Source organism: Pteropus vampyrus, unplaced genomic scaffold (genome assembly GCF_000151845.1).
Source record: "Pteropus vampyrus isolate Shadow unplaced genomic scaffold, Pvam_2.0 Scaffold173, whole genome shotgun sequence".
In the NCBI taxonomy this organism is placed as follows: domain Eukaryota; kingdom Metazoa; phylum Chordata; class Mammalia; order Chiroptera; family Pteropodidae; genus Pteropus; species Pteropus vampyrus.
The window spans coordinates 2,572,682-2,579,574 of NW_011888954.1; the positions used below are offsets into that span (position 1 = coordinate 2,572,682).

A 6,893-nucleotide genomic window follows, 5' to 3' on the forward strand; every position below is an offset into this window, starting at 1 on the left:
GGCATGGGAGAGTCGTGATTGATGCTAAATAGACAAACGGCTACTTGAGTTTTAATGCAGGCCAGTTAACATGTAAGACATATTACTGTCTTAGCTGATAGGTCATGCTCAGTGTGCCAGTGAAAGTAGGTCTTCCTTGTTTGGATGCTTGAGCAGACAACCCACCTTAAGGTGTGGAAATTCCCACAATGGCTAACCAGGCAAGTGGTCAGCCAGCCTTTCTTCAGATGATGAATATATTACCTCCTGACAGCTGCTAAGAAGCTTTTCTTGTGGCTTCTGACCACTGAACCCACCTCTCTGCTCTGGAGCCAGTCTTTCTGCCCGGCATTCAGATACGGCTCCACTCAAGCCTCCTCTCTCAAGCCTTTCGTTGCGCTTCTTCTACTCATAGAAACGGTGTATGGCACCCCCAAAGGGCGGTGCCTCCAATCTTGATGTAGATATTTTCATTTTTTTAAATAACATAGCTCTTATTATGGTCTGATTATATTTACAAGACAGTTCAAAACCAAATTGAAACCTGGTCCTTACCCTTAAGTAATTCAGAGTAAAGGAGACTGACAGTATTTACAGAAGACTTAAAGGATCATTAAAAAAAAATGAGTACTATGTAATAGGTTCAGTAGAAAGGGGTAAACAAGGTGAGAAGGTAAAATTGCTGCATTTCTTTATTATTAATATCAAGCTAAAATTTAAATAGAGTGAAATACACAGGTCTTAAATGTACTATTTGATGTAATCCATGCCCTAATCAAGATATAGAATGTTTCTGTGACTCACATAATTTCCTCATGTTCTCTTCCAGTCATAAGCAACCACTGTTTTGATTTGTCACCACAGATTAATTTTGCCTATATCATATAATGCTGTAACAAATCCAATTCCACATTAGAAGTCTCTCACTGAAGAGAACAAGGTAGAGAATAAAGCCACATGCAGAGACTGTGCACCAACACGCTGTGTGCCCTTGGGCAAAAACTTAACCTGCCTGGGCCTAGTATACGGCGTTCGATGATCCTCATGATTTCTTAAGATCTAACACTCTACTTATATTTCTGAACGTAAAGGCCCCACCATCCACTCAGTACCGTGAGCCAGAAACGAACCTGGGCTTATTCCACCTTATCCTTCCATAGCCACTTGACCACTCTGTGTTGTCAGGTCTTCCTATTGGGTTAAAGGTGAGAAAGTTCGTGTTTTTATTTGGAGAGAAAGGTGTGTTAATAGGAGATATCAAAGCAGTGAATCCTGCTGGTCTAAAAGGGCTGGTCCTGTGCTCTTTCATTCCTTCTCAGATCTGACTTAACACGCTTATCCATTTAGTTCTAGAGTGGCAGCAGATTACTGTTTTTAGGAATGAAGATAATTTCTTTCTAAAGGTCTTTATGATTAGCAAGCAGATAAACAAAGTTACTGGTAAATGTTGACCCGAGTGCCCCAGAACACCAGTATTTATAGCCCTTGTTTGTTCATTGTGGTTCGCCCTGTCGATTTTTTCCTGGTTTTGGTTCTGCCTTCCAGTCTGAATCAGCACTGCTGCCTAAATTGACCATTAATCTGTATTTTTATCTTCTTCAAAACCTAGGTAAGAACCTTGATGCTGTGCATGACATCACGGTGGCATACCCTCACAACATTCCTCAAACAGAGATGCACCTCCTCCGTGGGGACTTCCCCAAGGAGATCCACTTTCACGTCCACCGGTACCCAGTGGACACCCTCCCCACATCCAAGGAGGACCTCGAGCTCTGGTGCCAAAAGCGGTGGGAGGAGAAGGAAGAGAGGCTGCGCTCCTTCTACCAGGGGGAGAAGAACTTTTACTTCACTGGACAGACTGTCGTTCCACCTTGCAAGTCCGAGCTCAGGGTCCTGGTGGTCAAATTGCTCTCTATACTATACTGGACCCTGTTCAGCCCTGCAATGTGCCTGCTCATATATTTGTACAGTCTCATTAGGTGGTATTTCATAATCACCATTGTCATCTATGTACTGCAAGAGAGAATATTTGGTGGACTGGAGATTATTGAACTTGCATGTTACCATTTTTTACACAAACAACCACATTTAAATGCAAAGAAAAATGAGTAAGATGATAAAGTTCATGGCGTAACAACCTAGGGACTATTTTGGAAATGTTGCAAGCCTTTGTAAATGAGACGCGTTTTTGCATGACCATGTCGAATATTTCTTACTACCATCATTATTTGTTAAAGATATTTTGCACTTAGTTTTGTGGGAAAATATTGCTACACGATTTTTTTTTTTTAAATCTCTGAATGTAATTTCAAAACACGTAGCAGGGAGCAATCACTATGAAATAACTCGGGCTAGAGTTTTCTTAAACAATCATCAGGCTGTTCACAGACAAGGTTCACACAAAATTTTCTCCAAGGCCCAATCCAATTTTCTAACAAACTTCTCAGACAAGAGACACATCTGGGGCTCCTGAGCACTGGCCCAGCTCAAGTGCTGGCACTTGACTGTCACGGTGAGGGCCCCTCCTCCTGGCTCCCACCCTCCCAGACTCCTTTCTATGCCAATCAAACCACTGCATTTTTCCTTAAGACCAGAAAACGGAAATCTCATCAGACTGACCAAACATTTTGATAGGAAGTCCTTCACCATTCATAACATCGCGGCATTTAACCTTGCACTGACCTAAGCGTCAGGGACCACCTGTGCCCTTTCCACGTGGACAAATAGACCTGGACATGTCTCAGGGAGCAACCACAGGCTCTCCACTTAGAAACTGTAGTTTTAATTTTTAAAGATAGGAATAGTTAATTTCTTCACTTGTACTTAATCTTGCATGCTTAGTGCTGGTTTCTTTATAGCCTGTTGGCAGGTGTAGCTTTTTCTGCGTTAAAAACAGTAAAAAGTCACTTTTTTAAACGAAAGCGTAGAATATTGTTATTGCAGTCGGAAATTCTCTTTTGAAGTTGTGTCTTTTGAAATTTCTTTAAAATCTGCCCCAAAAAGGACAGTTAGTGTATTTACCACACGTGCACGGGTCTGTTGTTCTGCCATTAAAACAACAACAAACAACGCTTGTAGACAGGGCAGTAATGGTTTATCCTAAATTATTTAACCCTTGTATCCTTTATAAATTTTACTCTTAAAACCAAAATGATAACACAAAAATGAATCCATTTTTTTAATGCTAGCAAGGGAGGGATCTTTTTTAGTCCCAGGCTTCCTCTTTCAATAGTAAAATTTAAACCCATTTTTGACCTATGGTTTGTCTAAATATTCCTGTCATCGAGAATCAATGGAAAATCCAGCAAACCAACAGCACCTTCTGAGGCCTAAAAAATGTGTGGTCATTATTTTCACTCTACTGAAGCTATGTACTACTTTGTTGTGTAATGAGGATGCTGGTCAGAGCAGCAGAAAACAGGCAATTAAAAGTCTTTAGCCATTAGCAAACTCGTCAGCTTTACTCCTGCCCCCAAACCAGCCTCCAAAGCTATTTATTGCTTTATGTACTCTTTGGACACGAATGCCTTCTCCTTAACTACATCTCAGTTGCTGACTTCTTTTACCCAACGGTGGAAACACGCATTGCTGTGAAAGGCAAGCCCACCATGAGCTGAACTTACCCAGCAGCTTCTTTCAGAAAGTGCTAGTCGCAGCAAAACGCGATTGACACATCGTCCTCGTTGGAAGAGTACTAACTAGCGCTGTGCCCAAACGCACCCATATGTATATATAACTGCTCCCTCAAGGCTGTTTTTAATCATGCCGGGAGCTACTAATTAGTTATCATGTCCATCTGTTGTGAATCTAGCTGTATAACTATAGTTTTGAAGGTGTTTTTTTTTCATTTTAATTTTTTTTTCTTAATAAAGGAGGTCTCTAATTTAGGTTTCTCTCAAACTTCCTTTGGTTATATCTGGAAGCACAGAAGTAGCCTAACAATCAGGACTGCATTTGCCTTGGGCAAAAGAGAAAAGCTGGGTTTCCTACCCCACAGGTGTTTATAGGGTAGCCCCTCCACCCTTCCCCCAACTTCTCTCAGCTTATCGTTCAAGGTATAACATGTCCCCTTTAACCCTCTAAAACCTGTAAAAGGGGAAATCTTTTTTTATACAAATATTTTCTTTTGATCATAAAAATAAGTTTAAGAGAAAATACAAACTTTGTTTTTTTTTTACCTACCCCAAATTCATAAACACTAAAAGTGCAGAAAAAAGGAAAAAATGTTGCCTATTTGTGTTTTCCTGCACATTTGTCTTTTTCTTCTCTTATTTAAAAAAAAAATTAGAGAAATATACAGTTGATGATCTGGAACTTAGAGCTATCTAAAGTTGGTGACGAAATGTCAAGCAGACATTAATTCAGCTTTAGTACTGTGGCCTCAGGAGTGTTCCCTCCACACCTTCCCACCTCATGGCTGTGGACTCAGAGCAGCTACTAGACGCACACTTAATACCCTTTCAGTCCTTTGACGGTAAACTCAATGGACTTTAAAAGTTTACACTGCTGTATGTCCAATTGTGAAACCTTTACTGTTCAGAATCGTTTTAAATAAAGCGAGTGTGGTTTATATAGGACATGAACCATTCTACTTAAAATAGGAACCCACAAGGAAAGACAATGATTAGGTCACAAGTTCTTCCACCAGACACCTTTGAAGAAACAAGCCAAAGTAACTGACGTCCAGTAGAAGAACATAGTAAAAGATGAAAAGAAAAATAAGTGTTCGAGCCCAGAATTTAAAACTCCTAATAAAATCTTTTCTTGTTTGTTACACCGTTAAAACACAGATTGGGCGGGAAATAACAGCTTCCACTTGAGTCACGTGGAAGTTAGTTACCTCCACAGCACCACGTCAGAAACCGTCCGTGGGAGCCCAGACTGAACTCTGCCGAGAGGGAGACATTCCCGTCCACTCAGACTTCGGCTCTGGCCCCGACCTCCATGCCCGCTGCCCTTCTACAGTAGCCACTCCAATGGAGGGAGCCTGTTGGTAGTAAATTGTTTACAGTTCTTTATATAAATAATGTGCTTTCGGTGCCTTAGTTATGGGTCCCTTGCTTTTTCTTGTTCCACGAATCCCGGAGTGTGTTTCTTAGGGAAAAGTCTTTTTGCCACTCACTACTGGTCACTGTGGCAAACACCACCTGTGATGACATTTGGAGAGGAGAGCTTGGTGCTGACACAGCGGTTGCCTTAGAGCTATTATTTGTGCTCTAGAGGACAAAAACAGTCTTGTCACATGATGAGCTTCAGATTAGATATGTCCCCAAAGTTGTCTTGTAGCGATCTTAAATTTTTATTTCAGAAGAGAATCTTGGTTTTTGGTAATTTATTTTTTAAAGATCATTACGTGCAAAACACCATGTTTTAAAAATAACTCACAGAATGGCCTTAGTTGTCAATGTCCACTGGTATGTTCGTGAGTTGTATAAACTGTAATATAGATCCCAGAATAAAGTGGAGTGAATTAAAGTTTTCACGTGTGTTGTTTCTGTTTTTGCAGGAATGACTGGGTGCTACTTTGTTCTCTCACACTGTTCTAGCCTTATAATATGTAGTAGTCAAGAAGAGCTGAGCAGTTAGAATTTTCTTTCACAGATGTTTAAAAAATGTCTAAGCAAGGAGGAAGTATACTGCTCGCATAATTGAAAAAACCCAGAAGCCACAGGTGAATTCGGGATTAGCGAATGCCATCGGAATTTGATTTCCCCCCATCTCTCATTCGGGCTGGAGGGCAAGCCAGTCTCACCAGTGTGGAGTTCTAGGGGATAATTAGCACCTCCAGCTGTAAGAGATAAATGGAACTCTGCCCCCACTCCCCCCACGATCAGGGAGTTTATCTGTGAAACCAGTCTTGGACCCAAACCTGAGGAATGCATATACATGTACTTATTTAGCACACAAACAGAAATCACAAAACTGAAGAGTAGCAGGATATGCCACCCCAAAATATGACTTTAGGGGTTCAGGACACACCACCCAAAATATGCCGTTTTGGCATGTTGATGATTTTGAGCTGTAGGCACTTGGGGAAGAGCAAATGCAGGAGGATGCTTTCTCTGAACTCTGCTTATCTGCCTAGAGACAGGTCCTCCAAAAGAAACTCAATTGCCATAAATTTCCTTCCTCGGGAGTTTCATCAACCAGGGAAGATTGACTCTTGTCATAGGAAAGGAGACTAGAAGTTGACACCACACCCAGACAAACTCACAGATTGTCATACCTCCCATCTGTTCTAAGGGCCAATCGGTCTTTCCCAAAAGTCATTTACTCTCCCCTAAGTGGTCTACTTCCCCCTTCCCCTTTCCCTATTAAGATGGCATTTAAGCCTCAATTCTAAGCCACCCTGGGAAGTTACTCATTTTGAGGGGGAGGAGGAATCTTCTCTGTGTACCTGAGGAATACACGTTAATAAACTTGTTTTTCTTTTGTTAATCTTCCCTTACAGGGGTCTTAGCAGAAGAGTGGAGGGAAGTTATTTCCTTCCCTATAGAACCTATCCTTGGAAGCTCTGCAATGTTCCACTCTGTCTTCAGCCCCTCCAGTAAGAGCTTTGAAAGATTAAGTCTGCACGGATCCCACAGTGTCATTCTCAGAAACGGGCATACGGGGCCAGGAGAGCAGAAACCTCGAGAGCTGGTCTCAAGACTGGTGGGATTTCTACATTCTGTTTAGACAAGGGGCAGAGAGGAGAGCATAGTCTTCCTAGCCACCCACTGTCTACTACATTACTCATTTCTCTGATAAATTATACACAGGGCTGAATCCACCCTGCGGAGGGTGGATTTCTGATGAAGGTACTTCAGATACCAGCCAGGAAGCCCTGGGTTGTATACAGAGGCTAATCTACATATAGATAACATGTTCATGCAGAAACATTTCTAAAGTAAATTTCTAAGAAACAATTTATG

At 41.4% G+C, this 6,893-nt stretch overlaps 1 protein-coding gene and 1 pseudogene across 6 annotated transcripts in view; both read left to right on the forward strand.

Moving 5' to 3' along the window:
- The window catches only part of LOC105299139 (lysocardiolipin acyltransferase 1), a 166,657-nt gene extending 161,203 nt beyond the window's left edge, over positions 1-5,454 (forward strand). For all 6 annotated transcript variants that reach the window (XR_002782894.1, XR_002782893.1, XR_002782892.1 and 3 more), the window contains one exon: positions 3,813-5,454. The gene's annotated coding sequence lies outside the window, so the exon portion shown is untranslated. The remainder of the gene's footprint in view (positions 1-3,812) is intronic.
- LOC105299154 lies at positions 189-5,454 on the forward strand (annotated as a pseudogene).
- Positions 5,455-6,893: the final 1,439 nt, after the last annotated feature.